Here is a 16,543-nt window from a genome sequence, read left to right as displayed (position 1 = left end):
GAACCAGTTGATTTGAAAGAAAAATATTTTCGCTGGTTAACCCCTTAAAGGTCTTATTTTCAAAAGGAACAGCTATATATTTTTGGCAAAACGTTTTTATTATACACCTATCAGCTATAACATTAAACCACAGATAGGGAAACATATAGCACTGATGATTGTGATAATGGCTCCTGTCAATATTTAAGAAAAACGTGATTTTGCAGTAGATGTGTTGGAAGCAGGAAAAACAGGTAAGCATAAGGATCTAAGTCACTTTAACAAAGGACAAATTGTAAAGGCCTTGTGGTATGGGGGGGGACATAGTGGTTAGTATACATAAAGGAACAAAAGTTGAAAACCACTGATGCACATGAAAAGCAAATGCTATCAGGTCTGGTCCAATCCCACAAAGAGCTACTCTAGAAAAATTGCTTTAAAGGGTTTTATTCAGCAAAAAAAATAAAATAAAATCTTTCAAATCTACTGGTCCCAGAAGTGCCAGAGATTTGGAATGTACTTAAAGGAGAAGTCCGGCCAAAATTAATTTTTGATATGTTGTTACTTATGAAAAGTTATACAAATTTCTAATGTACATTAATTATGGGAAATGCACATATACTGCTATTTCCCTTAATTTAGTAGATCAGGAAGTGTTAGAAATATCTCTGAAGAAGTGACGTCACGACCCAGGGTGTAATTCCTATGGAGTGTCCAGCAGGGGGCGCTCTCTATATAGAAGTCTATGGGACTTTATTGTTTCTATGGGTTTCTGTCTAATGTAATGCAATGTTATGTACAGTGTGCTTTATTGAATGAATACATCTATGGAATACTTTGGGGAGCAAGTGTCCTTGCTCCCCAAAGTATTGCATAAATGTATTCATTCAATACATTCAATACACAGTAAGCCCGCCGATCCGCCGCATTCCCGCCGATCCGCCACACGCTGATCCGCCGCATTCCCGCCGATCCGGACCATATACATTGAACTACAGCTCCCATCATCTGCTTCTAGTATGAACAGGTGATGGGAGCTGTAGCTGGGTAATGGATATGACATGCCGCCGGGCGCCGGGGGGAGCCGCTCAGTACACAGGAGCGCTCCCCCCTCCTCCTCCTCCTTCCGTGATAACTTCCGCCTATAGCACTGCTGAGTCCCTGCCTGGCCGCCGCTCTCCGCTCACATATACCGGCTCCCGGCATCAGCGCGGACACCAGGATGCATCGGGAGCCGGTATGTATGGGGGGGAGAGCGGAGAGCGGCGGCCAGGCAGGGACTCAGCAGTGCTATAGGCGGAAGTTATCACGGAAGGAGGAGGAGGAGGGGGGAGCGCTCCTGTGTACTGAGCGGCTCCCCCCTGCGCCCGGCGGCATGTCATATCCATTACCCAGCTACAGCTCCCATCACCTGTTCATACTAGAAGCAGATGATGGGAGCTGTAGTTCAATGTATATGGTCCGGATCGGCGGGAATGCGGCGGATCAGCGTGTGGCGGATCGGCGGAAATGCGGCGGATCGGCGGGCTTACTGTGTATTGAATGTATTGAATGAATACATTTATGCAATACTTTGGGGAGCAAGGACACTTGCTCCCCAAAGTATTCCATAGATGTATTCATTCAATAAAGCACTGTACACTACATTACATTACATTACATTACATAGAAACCCATAGAAACAATAAAGTCCCATAGACTTCTATATAGAGAGCGCCCCCTGCTGGACACTCCATAGGAATTACACCCTGGGTCGTGACGTCACTTCTTCAGAGATATTTCTAACACTTCCTGATCTACTAAATTAAGGGAAATAGCTCTATATGTGCATTTCCCATAATTAATGTACATTAGAACTTTGTATAACTTTTCATAAGTAACAACATATCAAAAATTAATTTTGGCCGGACTTCTCCTTTAAAGAAATGATTAAAAAATCTTTTGTCTTCTAGTACAGTGGTGCCTTGGATTACGAGCATAATCTGTTCTGGGACCGTGCTTGTAATCCAAATCCACTCTTAAACCAAAGCAAATTTTCCCGTAAGAAATCATAGAAATGCAGACAATTGGTTCCACACCCCGAAAATAACGATTTATTATTCTGAATAACATATAAAACAAATTAAACAAATATTCAGAAACAGCTGAATATGTGATTTTATAAGTTACTGTACAGGAATGGAGAGGATGGGAAACACAAGGGCTGACAGAGACTGCAGGGAGCATGAAGGAATGAGCAGGACAGATGTGGGCACATGCATGCAGCGCTCTCTGTCCGGGGAGAGAGGGGTTACAGCTATGAAGAGAGTCCATTTGTTTTGGGGGTCTTAGTTCTCTATTTTGTGGCTGTACTCCCTGGTTGAGCAGTTGCTTAGTACTACAATTTCCAGAATGCATTGCTTTATTGTATTACAGAGACCTCTTCTGGGCTGTTGTGACCAGCATGTTGGGCACGAGTGCAAGTGGTGAAGCACAAAAAAGCCTCTAAAGCGGGGACTATTAGTAATAACATTATATTAGAAAGCTATATATCTTAGAGTGATAGTTTAATTTAAATACAATTTTTTCATACTGGAGTACCCCTTTAATCCCTTAGTGACCGCCGTGCTGCCTTTTCACGGCAGCCACTAATGGGCTTTATTCCGATGCGTACGCCTTTTAACGGCGTATGCATCGGATTTAATTCCCGCCCGACGGCGGCGGCAGTGCGGGGGATTAGCTGTCAAAGCATGACAGCGGCATCTAACGGGTTCCAGTGTGTACCGGACGGCGCCGCAGGTCCACTTACATGATCGGAGGTCCCGCGGCGCCGTCCAGTTCCCTTGGCATCTCCAAAGTAACTCCGGGGGCCTAATGAAGGCCCCCGGGCTTACCATGGATAAGCCATCCTGCTAACAGGGGTGGCTGTGCTACTGCCTGTCAGCAGGATGGTCCCATAATACAATACACAGCACTGCAGAAGCAGTGCAGTGTATTGTATAATGTGATCTAAGTGTTACACTAGTGTACAGTAATGTACACTAGTGTAAAAAAGTAAAAAAAAGTGCACCAAACACACTACGTCCGTAACGACCCAATCTATAAAAAGATATAAATAATTATATCGCACGACACACGCTGTAAAAAAAAAAAATAAAAAAACATTACCAGAATAGCTGTATTTTATCAAACTGCTTTAGAAAATATAGTTATATACATATAAAACTTGGTATCAATAGAAACTACAGATCTTCCCGCATAAAATAAGCCCAAAACCAGCTCTATCACGCAAAAGATAAGAACGCTATGGATCTTTCAATGTGGCAACAGTTTTTGTGGGTTTTGGCTAGGAACATAGTTTCTATTGCGCCAAAGTGGTAATAGTTAAAAAAAAACCTACACAAATGTGGTATCGCCGTAACCGTAGTGACCCAGAGAATACATGTATTATGTTATTAGTGACCGCCGAAACGGATTTTTACGGCGCACTAATGGGCTCTATTCTGCTGCCATCAGCTCTTTATGGAGATGGCGCAGAATAGTGCAGCAGGCCGGTAATGCCCGCAGCCCCCTCCTCTCAGCTACCGGAGGACGCTGAGAAGTTGGGGCAGAGTGTGGGCTCAGTCCCGGACAGTCCCCGCACCGACGATCGCCGTTATTACCAGTATAACGGCGGCCACTGGTAACGGGCACTGCATGCTTTCATCTCCTCTCACCGTTAATCCACAGTGAGAGGAGATGAATACATTGCCTGTCACTCCTCCCCCAGATTGCCCATCACCACCCCAGTTTGCTTGTGACCCCCCCAGATTGCCCGTTACCACCCCAGATAGATAGATAACCCCCCCCCCCGATTGTCCGTTACCACCCCATATAGCTAGTAAACACCCCTAGATAGTCAGTAAACTGCCCCAGATTGTCCGTTACCACCCCAGATAGCCAGTAAAGCCCCCCCAGATTGTCCGTTACCACCCCATATAGCCAGTAAACACCCCTAGATAGTCGGTAAACACCCCCAGATTGTCCGTTACCACCCCAGATAGCTAGTAAACACCCCCAGATAGCTAGTAAACACCCTTAGATTTCCCGTAACCACCCCAGATTGCCCGTAACCAACCCAGATAGCTAGCAAACACCCCCAGATTGCCCATAAACACCCCAGATTGCCACAGACTGCTCGTACCACCCCAGATTGCCCGTCACCACCCCAGATAGCAAGTAAACACTCCCAGGTTGCCCATCACCACCCCAGATTACCTGTAATCTCATTTTAAAAAGTTTTTTTTAGCAACTGCGCTATTCTAATAACCGATACTAGCTGCGGTTTTGCACCAGCAAAATGATGCTCCTTTCCTTCTGAGCCCTGCTGCGTGCCCATACAGTGGTTTATGCCCACATATGAGGTACTGTTGTACTCAGGAGAACCTGCTTTACAAATTTGCAGTGCATTTTCTCTCCTGTTTCTCGTGAAATTGAGAAATTTCAAACTAAACAAACATATTATTAAAAAAATTCCTTTTTTTCATTTTTACTTTCTAATTTTGAATCCTTTCCTCTAATGCATGTGGGGTCAAAATGCTCACTGCACCCCAAGATGACTTCTTTGAGGGGTGCACTTTCCAAAATGGGGTGACTTTTGGGGGGTTTCTCTTCTGCAGACACTACAGGGGCTCTGCAAACCTGGCGCACAGAAACTTCTTCAGAAAAATCTGCACTGCAAATGCTAATTGGCGCTCCTTCCCTTCTGAGCCTGGCTGTGTGCCCATACAGTGGTTTATGCCCACATATGGGGTACCGTTGTACTCAGGAGAACCTGCATTACAGATTTTGGGGTGCGCTTTCTCTCCCTTTCCTTGTGAAGTTGAGAAATTTCAAACTAAACAAACATATTATTGGAAAAATTCTAGTTTTTCATTTTTACTGTCTAATTTTGAACACTTTCCTCTAATGCCTGTGGGGTCAAAATGCTCACTGCACACCAAGATGTATTCTTTGAGGGGTGCACTTTCCAAAATGGGGTGACTTATGGGGGGGGTTTCAATCTGCTGACACTACAGGGGCTCTGCAAACGCACCTGGCGCTCAGAAACTGCTACAGCAAAGTGTTCATTGAAAATGCTAATTGGCACTCCCTTCCTTCTGAGCCCGGCTGTGTGCCCATACAGTGGTTTATGCCCACATATGGGGTACCTTTCTACTCGGAAGAACCTGCGTTACAGATTTTAGGGTGCCTTTTCTCTCCTGTTCCTTCAAGTTTTTCATTTTTACTGTCTAATTTTGTATACTTTCCACTAATACCTGTGGGGTCAAAATGCTCACCGCACACCAAGACGTATTCTTTGAGGGGTTAACTTTCCAAAATGGGCTGACTTTTGGGGGGTTTCACTTCAGTGGCACTACAGGGGCACTGCAAACGCACCTGGCGCCTGAAAACTTGTACAGCAAAATCTGCACTGAAAATGCTAATTGGCGCTCCTTCCCTTCTGAGCCCCGCTGTGTGCCCATACAGTGGTTTACACCCCCATATGGGGTACCGTTGTACTCAGGAGAACCTGCATTACAAATTTTGTGGTGCTTTTTCTCTCCTGTTGCTTGTGAAAATGAGATACTGAATGAACATATTATTTGAAAATTTCTATTTTCCATTTTTTTCCGGCCTAATTGTGAATACTTTCCTCCAGCCCCTGTAGGGTTAAAATGCTCATTATACCCCTAGATTAATTCCTTAGGGTATGTAGTTTCCAAAACGGGGTCATTTATGGGGGTTTCAAGTATACAAGCCTCCTAAACACACTTAAAAAAAGAACTGTTCCCTAAAAAAATTAGTTTTGGAAATTTCATGAAAAATTGGTAATTTGCTGATACATTTCTAAGCCCCGTAACACCCAAGAAAAGTAAAATATGTTTACGAAATTATGCCAGAATAAAGAGGACATATTGGTAATGTGACCTAGTAACTAATTTATGTGATACGACTTTCTTTATTTAGAAGCAGAGAATTTCAAAGTTTGTAAAGTACCATAAAGTACCATATGTTACAAAGAAAACAATCTCAGAATTGCTAGCATATGTTAAAGCATCACTGAGCTATATGCGCATAAAGTGAGACAGGTCAGATTTTGAAAAATGAGCCTGGCCATTAAGGCCCAAATAGGCTTGGTCCCTAAGGGGATAACCCCTTTAAGTCAAACATTTTAAGCTCCCTACTTTTCTAGCACATTCTTTTTACCCTCAATACCCAAAATTATGCCTCCCTTGGTTCCTTGATTAGTAGGTAGGTTTTAGGTTGCGGGGAGGGTAATTGGGTGATCAAGTACTGTAACTTCCCTCATTAGGTAGATGTCCCCAGTAGGTAGTTATCCCCCTAATTAAGTAGATGTCCCCAGTAGGTACTTATCCCTCTAATTACGTAGATGTTCCCAGTAGGTACAAGTAGATAGTTTCTTTCCCCTCCCCAGGATAAACCCAAATAAAAATCCCTGTCTTCCCTCCTTTCCATTGCTGAGGTCAGACCCTTTTCATACTCCTCCTTGTCACCTGTAGGTGGCATGATGAAATGGCATCATTGTGCGCGGCCTGCAGCAGTAGGCCTCTGCCACTTTAGAGTACAGGAGTCCAAGCTTCTGGAAGTACATTACGCAGCTCTCTATGAAATGTACTTAGAGGAGCAGGGCTTCTGTTTTACGGGCTAACTCCCTGCATAAACTGTACATTCTTTCAGGGTTTTTTTTTTTTTGCACACCCCGAAGTGTTATACAACACTACAAAAACATGGCCACTTTTCCCCCTCTCTTGTCTCCAGTTCAGGTGTGGTTTGCAACTAACCCTTTAACGACACATGACAGGTATACCCAGCGTGAGCCCTCTCTGCAGCCCGCAGTCCCCGATTGCTATGTGCAGCCAGGGACCGCAGGTATTAGCCGCCGTGGCCACCTAATTAACTATTCAAATGCAGCTGTCAAAGCTGACAGCTGCATTTGGATAGTGACCGTGCCCCCTGTCCCTGGTGTCTTGTGGGGGATCTCCCCTCTGCGATGCGATTGCAGAGGGGAGATCAGTTCTAATGAGCTGGCCGGGGCTCAGCGTCGGAATGAGGCTGATCCCGGCTCAGCAATCTATTCTGATGGTCTGCAGCAGACCATTATAATAGAGCACCGATCTGATGGATCGGTGCTCTATTATATACACAGCATTGATCTCAATGGGAGATCAGTGCTGTGTATATAGAAGCCCCCCTGAGGGCTTCTAATTACTGTATGAAAAAAAAAGAATAAAGTGTTTTTATTAATAAATAACCCCCTCCTCTAATAAAAGTCCAAATCACCCCCCCCTTTTCCCATGTTATAAATAAAAATAAATGAAGAAATACACATGTTTTGTATTGCCATGTGCATACGTATTGCCAAAGTGCAAAATTGCGCATTTTTGGTTGCATCAAATTCAGAAAAATTGTAATAAAAAGCGATCAAAAAGTTGCATATGCGCACTCAAGGTACCGATAGAAAGAACACATCATGGCGCAAAAAATGACATATCAGACAGCCCCATAAACCAAAGGATAAAAGCGCTATAAGCCTGGAAATAGAGCTATTTTAAGGAATGTTTATTTTCTGTAAAAAGTTTTAATTTTTTACGAGCCATCAATTAATATTAAAGTTATACAAGCATATTGTTTTAATCGTACCGACTTGAGGAACATATATAACAATTCAGTTTTTCCATAGGACAAATAGCATAAGAATAAAGCCCAAAGAAAAAGAATTCAGTTTTTTTTTCCCAATTTCACTGCGCATATAATTTTTTTCTGGTTTTGCAGCATATTTTATGCAAAAATTCAGCCTGTCATTGCAAAGTACAATTAGTGACGCAAAAAATAAGGGCTTATGTGGGTCCGTAGGTGTAAAAATGCAACTGCTATGGCCTTATATAGGAAAAAACTAAAACGCAAAAAGGAAAATTAGCCCGGTCCTTAAGGGGTTAAGCTCCATTTACTTCAATGGAACTGAGTTCCAAACCCCGCCCAATCTGGAGACAAGAGAGGGAAAAAAGTGGCCATGTTTTTGTAGCGCTGGATAACCCCTTTAAGCCTTCACGGGTGTCTTAACCAGGTAGAGAAGACAAGGAAAAAGAACAACTCCAAGGAGATAGTCTTTGTATACAAGACTCCATACAGAAGACCAAAAACAGTGAATTTCTCTGAAGGCTGACCTCTCATTTGAATTCTTATTCAATTCCATATCAGAAATAAAAAAAAAAACAGATTGTAGGGAGATTGGGGTACTGACAGAAAGAAAGTCCTTCTACAATTAATGGACAAGCAGTAAGTTGAGAAGCATTTTACTATTTGTGATAGTCTGTTCAAGTTGGAAAAAAATATCAAAAGAAAAAAATACTTAAAAAAATAAATTTAAACTTTTTCAAATGTATATTTCAGAAATACATCATAGCAGACGACGATGAAAAAAGAAAATCCTCTCTGTGAATTCTACCACCTTTGCTAACAGTAGTAATACACATATCTTACAGGCAACCAATACAATGTGACATGATTGATGCTTTTATACCAGCAAAGATATCAGAGTATTTAAGATGAGATCTGTAGTATAACAATTCGCTGCCCACTAGAGGGAGGCAGACACATGGAAAATGGAAATGAATGAAACCCAGTATACAAGAAATCATATAGCTACTTGCAAATCTTTCCTATTTCATTAACCATTCATTTAATATCTTCCATCATTTCCCAGTATACTTTGTATTACATTATCAAACCGGTAAAAAATAAATCAACATTTTGAGAATAGGACCCAAATGGTGAGTTATCTTTTCGATCACATAGGAATATTAAATAGAATCCATCCCTGATGTCAGAGCAGTATTAGAGATTCCAGGTTAAAAAAAGTTTCGAGTGTACCTAAACTTAAAGATTACTTTAATATGTCATATAGACAGATGAGAAGTTGTGATTGGTGGGGGGTCTGGCTCTTGAGACCCCCACCAATTATTAGAATGAGCCAAGTGCACGTCTCATAGACTTTTACTGTGTCTGAAGAAAACCGACAGAAACAAACAAGCGCCTCTGTGCCTTTACTTTTCTCTATGACATGTCAGAAGATGTCTCAAAGTTTACTTAGTATAGGTATACTTTAAGGGTAGCTTCACACACTCCATATCGCAGCAGATTTTATGCAGCAGATCCGCAGCAGATTTGATCTAAATAACTGTACACAGCATCAAATCTGCTACAGATCTGCTGTGGATCTGCTGCGGACCCTGTACGTGTAAAAGCACCCTAAGGGCCCTATTCCACAGTAACGATAATCGGCCGGATCGGCCCCATTTGGCCCAATTCGGCCGATTATCGTTTGGTGAAATAGAGAGAACGATCAGCCGATGATCATGTCATCGGCTGATCGTTCATTTAGGGCCAGACCTAAAATCATCATTCCCCCACCGCGCAGGTTATTTGACAGGTCATTTGACAGGCTGCAGCATCATACATTACCTGTCAGGTCTTCTCCGCGTTGTCTTCATCCCCGGGTCCTGCGCGCTCTATCTTCAGAACGGAGCGCTCAGCCAATCACAGGCCGGGACCACCGCGGCCTGTGATTGGCTGAGTTTGGTCGGTCAGCTGACTGGCTATTCTGAAGATAGAGCGCGCGGGACCCGGGGATGAAGACAGCGCGGAGAAGACCTGACAGGTAGTGTATGATGCTGCAAGGACATCGGTAACGATGTCCTTGCAGCCCTCGCTCAACGATAATCGGGCCGTGGAATAGGCCCCGTAAACGAGCGGTGATCTAGCAGATCGCCGCTCGTTTACATCGTTGATTGGGCCCTCCTCGGCCCGTGGAATAGGACCCTAAGGCTATGTTCACACGTAGTATAAGACCCGGCCGGGTCATGGAACGGCCGGTCTCAGAAAAGATCATCCCGGCCGGTATTGAAGTATGATCTTTAGCGCCACAGAGTTCTGATGCCTGCATCACAACTCCTCACTGCACACTATGGAGCGTGCGGCCGGAGCCACTCGCTCCATAGTGTGCACTGACAGGGTTTCAATGAATAGCGGCCGCAAAAAACTGCCATGTCAGTTTTCTACGGCGCCGCTAGGGTACATCTCCATTGTTGCAACGACTGTGATTAGTGCGGTACTTACGTTGTGCTGCAGGCTGAGGGAATCCCGGCCAGAGTGTACACATAGGTGGACATGTATCAAGCGGCGTATTTTATTTTTTCGGTGGAAAGTGACGTTTTGCGAACATTTTATTTGCAAATGGCCGTTTTGCAAATAAAATATTTGCAAATCTCCCCTTTCCGCCGGGCACGCCGGGGGGGGGGGGGGGGGGGCGGGGGGAAGGTGTGGAGGGGGCAGTACGGGGGGCATGGACTCAGATTCCGCGCGATTCATCTTTACTTTCGGTAAAAAAACGGCGCGCACAGGATTTATGTAGAGGTCGGACTTAATAAATGTCCCCAATAGTATACCCTCCGTCCGGGATTCCCTCGGCTTGCAGCACAACGTAAGTACTGCACTAATCACAGCCATTTCAACAATGGCTGTGATTACCGCGGAACTTAAGTCGTGTGAACGTAGCCTAAGGCTGGAATGCCACATACAGTTTAAGCGAAAATAACATGGTTTATCACTTCAGAAATCACTGTGACTAATATAAGTAAATTACATCATAACAATAATTTAGTTATAGTTTGAAATTCTAAATTCTTGAAGGCTGCATCAGTCCTAAGTTTTATTTTGAGATTGTATTAAAGAAGCAATCTAGGTTTATTTTTCTGTTCTTCAGCTGCCGGCACATATACCTACCAATGAGGATGAGTGTCCTGCAGTGCAGCTTCATTTCAGTCGTACGGCGCCACTAGGATCCTGTGGGCACCTACATGAACTCTTCAGCTTCTCATAGAGAGCGCTCTCAGGGAGATGCATTGAAGAACATGACTTCCTGCCTTCAATGGGCCTGTAGAAAGAAGAGGGGTCCGAAGAGCTGTTAGGTCACTGCAAGCGGCATCCAAGCGACACCCTAGTGGCACCATAGGCCACCGATCTTCAATGGTAAGTATATGCACTAGCCTGCAGTAGCGAGAGGAATAAAAAAAACCTGGAATGCTACTTTAACTCCTTATGATTATTTCTTGATATTCCTGGATTTGTGTGTTAGTGCAGTGGTACCTTGGTTTAAGAGTAACTTGGTTTAAGACATTTTGGTTAAGGAGCTCACAGTTTTTCAAAATTGTGACTTGGTTCAAGAGCATTGCTTTGGTTTAAGAGCTCCCTGTACTGGGTGGGAGCGTGAGTGGAGGAGGGGCATGGTCTGCATAGCGGGGTCTACAGCCCTGTACTCTGACCCAGAAGTCTCCCTCACCTTCCAAATCATAGCAGATCCACTTCAGGCTGGGGCTCACATCAGGGGACAGAACTGTGGGGGTAATCTCTTCATAGCTGTAACCCCTCTATCCCCAGACAGAGAGTGCTGCTTTACAGTGCCTGCCTACATCTGCCCTGCTGACTCCTTCATGCTCCCTGCAGTTTTTGTCCACCCTTGTGTTTCCCATCCTCTCCATTACTGTACAGAAACTTATAATATCCCATATTCTGCTGTTTCTGAATGTTTGTTTCATTTGTTCCACATGTTATTCAGAATAATAAATCATTATTTTGTTATTTATATGGGAAAATTTGCTTTTGTTTAAGAGTGGATTTGGATTACAAGCACGGCCAGGAATTGTTTACTAGTCTAAACACCCCTGGCAAAAGTCTGTAATTCAAAGTGAAGTAGTAATAAAGTCAAGTATAATGTATCGAGGTAGAAAATGATTCCAAGAACTCACCCAATTCGTAGATCTTCGGTGGATTTATTCACACATAACAGGGAGGGAACAGTACCACTACTACTGTTCCCTCCCTGTTATGTGTGAATAAATCCACCGAAGATCTACGAATTGGTTGAGTGCTTGGAATCATTTTCTTCCTCGATACATTGCATTTCCTTTGCTCCGTCCGAGCACCCCCTACACAGATCAGCGTGGTCTTTAGACTCACTCCCGGGACTAGTAAGCCTTTTTAGTGTGGTCCATAATTAGACAGTGCCGACACCTGTATCTACCACTTCCTACACAAAGTCATGTATAAGTTTTACCACTAGATGTCAGTATTATGTATATTCATGTATATATTTTGCACAGCTGTAGTGAATTAAGGGTTAATGTTTTGCTTAGGATCTGCACCACCAATGAGAACTGCCCTTCTCTTCCACCTATATCTGTCCTTCTTTCTTCTTGTACTCTTTTCTCCACCACTCACAGAGGTTTTTACATGCACCCTGTAGGAGGTTGTCAGTAGACCCACACTTAGTCAAGTTTCTGTAAAGAGAATGCAAGACAAGACGGTCCCTGCTGAAGTTCAGCTGGGCCCTAGCTCTGCCAGGTCCCCCTACCCAGTCCAAAGTAGTCTAGTCTTGAGTGTGACACAGAGACTGTTTTCCTTAAAGGAGAAGTACAGCGAAAATTTTTATTAAAGTATTGTATTGCCCCCCAAAAGTTATACAAGTCACCAATATAGACTTATTACAGGAAATGCATGTACAGTGCTTTTTTCCCTGCACTTACTACTGCATCAAGGCTTCACTTCCTGGATAAAATGGTGATGTCACACCACGACTCCCAGAGCTGTGCGGGCTGTGGCTGCTGGAGAGGATGATGGCAGAGGGACACTGAGCATCTCCCTGCCATCATCCTCTCCAGCACCCACAGCCCGCACAGCTCTGGGAGTCGGGTCGTGACATAACTATTTTATCCAGGAAGTAAAGCCTTGATGTAGTAGTAAGTGCAGGGAAAAAGCACTTTATAATCATTTCCCGTAACAAGTGTATATTAGTAATTTGTATAACTTTTTGGGGGCAATACAATATTTAAATAAAAATTTTCGCAGGACTTCTCCTGTAAATCAACACTTCTACCTATAATGCAGTGCTAAACAACAACAGAGAGGACAAGTAAGAGATCACCCCGACCCACGGCGCGAACATCTGTAAAAGTGCAGGACAAAATCCTACAGCAGAGGAACTTATCCAGAGCAAAGCAGCCAAGAGCCTACGTACTCTATCTGGCAATGCAGGTGACACCGGGACACCCTCGGACACTTCGCTCAACTCAGGTAACTAGGACTGGGGCTTGTGTCACCCTAGTAGGACAGGTCACCCGACACTGTAGGGCAACAGGTGGTTACAACGACAAGGGTTAAAACACGGGCACAAGTATTCTTCTTATTCAAGTATTCTCAAGTATCTTTCTTCTCCTTCTAAAGTTCCGGAAGAGCACAGTACCACATTGGGTTGGGACCCTCAGAACAAACTCCTCTCCACTACTCTGAACTTTCACGACCTACTCTTCTCCACTGCTCTCAACTCACTTTATTCTTCTCAGTACGCAACCAAGCCAGCAACGCTACTCTACGTTCACTACCTCTACAGTTCTCGGTGCAGATCTAGTCAAGTCAAGTCCAAAGTGATTGTCTACTTGTATGTCAACGTATTTGTCAGTAAAGAAAATGTTTATTTATTTTACCGGGACTCAGCACCAACACAGCAGCTACACCGTCATTGGGTCATTTTCCGTTTCTGTGGGTGGCGGTACCAACAGTCCGGGTGGGTCATAACTCCACTCTGGACCACCGTGATAAGTGCCCAAGGGTCCCATCACAACCCAGCCTCAAAAACTCATACTGAAAAGAGCTTCAGGATTTCCTCCAGGACATACCGCATCTGATACATGCTGGAAAGCTAGAGGTTTTAAAGTGAATCTGCTCACTGCAATTAAGGTCCCAAACTGCTGAAACTGTTAGGGTGCCTTTATACAGAGAGATTTATCTGACAGTTTTTTGAAGTCAAAGCCAGTGATAGATTTGAAAAAGGGGGAGAAATATCAGTCTTTCCTTTATGACCTGTTTCCTGTTTAAAGTCTGTTTCTGGCATTGGTTTCAATAATCTGTCAGATAAATCTCTCTGTGTACAGGCACTCTTAGGGCCTCATTACACAGCCCGATTTCTTGATGTAAGCTAGCACAAATTTGCTAGATTGGCGCTTAAAGGGGTAGTCCACCCAAAAAAAATTTCTTTCAAATCAACTGGTGCCATAAAGTGCCAGAGATTTGTAATTCACTTCTATTAAAAAATCTTAAGTCTTCCAGTACTTATTAGCTGCTGTATGTCCAGCAGGAAGTGGTGTTTTCTTTCCTGTCTGACCCAGTGCTCTCTGTTGCCTCCTCTGTCCATGTCAGGAACTGTCCAAAGCAGGAGCAAATCCCCATAGAAAACCCCTCCTGCTCTCCAGACTGGAAATAATACAACTTCCTGTTGGGCATACAGCAGCTGATAAGTACTGGAAGGCTTGAGATTTTTTAATAGAAGTAAATTACAAATCTCTGTCACTTCATGGCAGCAGTTGATTTGAAAGAAAAATTTTTTGGGTGGACTACCCCTTTAATGATGTCTGTGCAGTCATTGCCTAATAAGTGAAAATAATAAACTTATACATACTTGTCGGTGCTACCTCTTGTTTTACCTTGGCCTGCTCCCTGGAGTGTCTGAAGTGACAAGCCACTCAGCCAGTCACCGGAACAGGGCAGTGGTCAGTGATTGGCTGAGTTCCCTGTCACTTCAGACACTGTGGAGAGAAGACCAAAGCTAGCAGTACATCAGGGAGCATGGAGAGGTAATGTATAAACTTTATTATTATCTTTACACATTCATCAGTCGTATCACATGTAGCGATGCAGCTAATGATTTTAGGTCAGGACCTTAAGACATGATCAGCCAATGATAGTTGTCATCAGCTGATCGTTGTCTTTACTACATGGAGCAATAATCTGCAAGATCGGTCTGATTCGGCAGATTATCGCTCTGTGTATTAGGGCCCTAAGACAGTGAAAGGAGACACATAGTACCTTTCATATGCAGTGGGGGAAACTAAGTATTTGATACACTAACGATTTTGCACGTTTTCCCATCTACAAAAAAATGGAGAGTTCTGTAATTTTTATCGTAGGTACATTTAAACTGTGAGAGACAAAATTTATAGAAAAAGAAAATCCAGAAATTTACATAAGTTTAGTTTTTAAATAATTATTTTGCATTTTATTTCATGAAATAAGTGTGACAACTGGAGTTGTAGATCCACTGAACAGCCATACCAGGGAGTGGAGTCTCAGGGGCCGCTGGTCTTTACCAGAGCTTCACTGGATACTGGGATGCCCATCAATCAAGGAAGCATGACCCCACTTTAGTATTCTCCTCCGAAGCGCTGGACGCACATAGGACATTCCACAGAATAGAGGCGGCCACAGGAACCAAGCGTTTAAGAGGGATGATGTGATGAAGAATGTCTACTTGCCCCAGGACATGAGATGCCCTTGAGAGAGCATTGGCTTTTACGTTCTTTTCCACCGGACAAAAGTGGATGTTGACATATAATCTGAAGAAGAGGGACCATCTATCTTGCTTGCCCGGTTTTGGGGATCCGTATAGATATTAATTGGATGCTTTCATGAGATTATGTCACTCTTACAAAGCTAACTTAATTACCAGTAGTTCACAATCCCTATGGTGTAGTTCCTCTCTGCTGGAGAAAAAGTCTTTGAGAAGAAGCCACATGTTCTAGTCTTCCCTGAGGAATCCCTCTGGGTGAGAACAGCCCCGGCTCCCACAGAAGAGGCATCCACCTCCAGAGAGAAAAGCCTGGACAAAACAGAACAGGAGCAGAAGCAAAGGTGGACTTCAATCTAGCAAAGACTTGCTCAACTTTAACCAATCACTGCTTGGGGTTAGCGTTCTCATTGTTAAGGGCCACAATTGGTGCAACTAGGGTGGAAAAGTGTGCAAAAAAACCTGCCAATAATGGTTGGCAAACCCCAGAAACCTTTTTATCGCTTGAAGTCCAACAAGGCGAGGCAACTAAAGAACCACCAACAGCTCCGATGGATCCATCCGTATTCAATGTATTCAAGAAAAAGAAGGCTGGACTGGTGCAATATACACCTCTCCAACTTGATGTAGAGTGGATTGGTTCTTAGACATCTCACTACTTGACGGACATGACCCACATGAGTCTACAGATCTGGTGAATAAATGAGGATGTCATCCAGATACACTATAACACAGGAGTAAAGGAGGTGTCGGAAGATGTCATTAACAAGTTTCTGGAAGACCGTTGGGATTTGTATAGTGGCCGGACTGATCGGCCATAAGCTTAATGTGCATGGTGCATTGTGAAAAAAAGCCCCTGCACATCTTAGGATCTCTAACATATTTAGACAGTAGTTCCAGGTGTAGGTTTGGTCCCAGGGGAGATGCTGCTGGCAATACAGGTGAGAGAGGTGCAGGCGGGATCTGTTGCGCCATGAGGAGCTGTTGCAACTTGGTGGACAACTGCCGCATCTGCTGCGACTGTTGTGCAATCTGTTTAATCTGCTGGGTGACCACTCAGAAGATCTTGCAGATTTCTGGCACCTTGCCAGGATAAATGGTTGGAGCCTACTGTGATGACTGGAGTCGTGAATCCACGGAACCACCGTG

Source organism: Dendropsophus ebraccatus, chromosome 10, assembly GCF_027789765.1.
Source record: "Dendropsophus ebraccatus isolate aDenEbr1 chromosome 10, aDenEbr1.pat, whole genome shotgun sequence".
Lineage (NCBI taxonomy): Eukaryota > Metazoa > Chordata > Amphibia > Anura > Hylidae > Dendropsophus > Dendropsophus ebraccatus.
Note: the sequence above shows the minus strand (reverse complement) of the source record.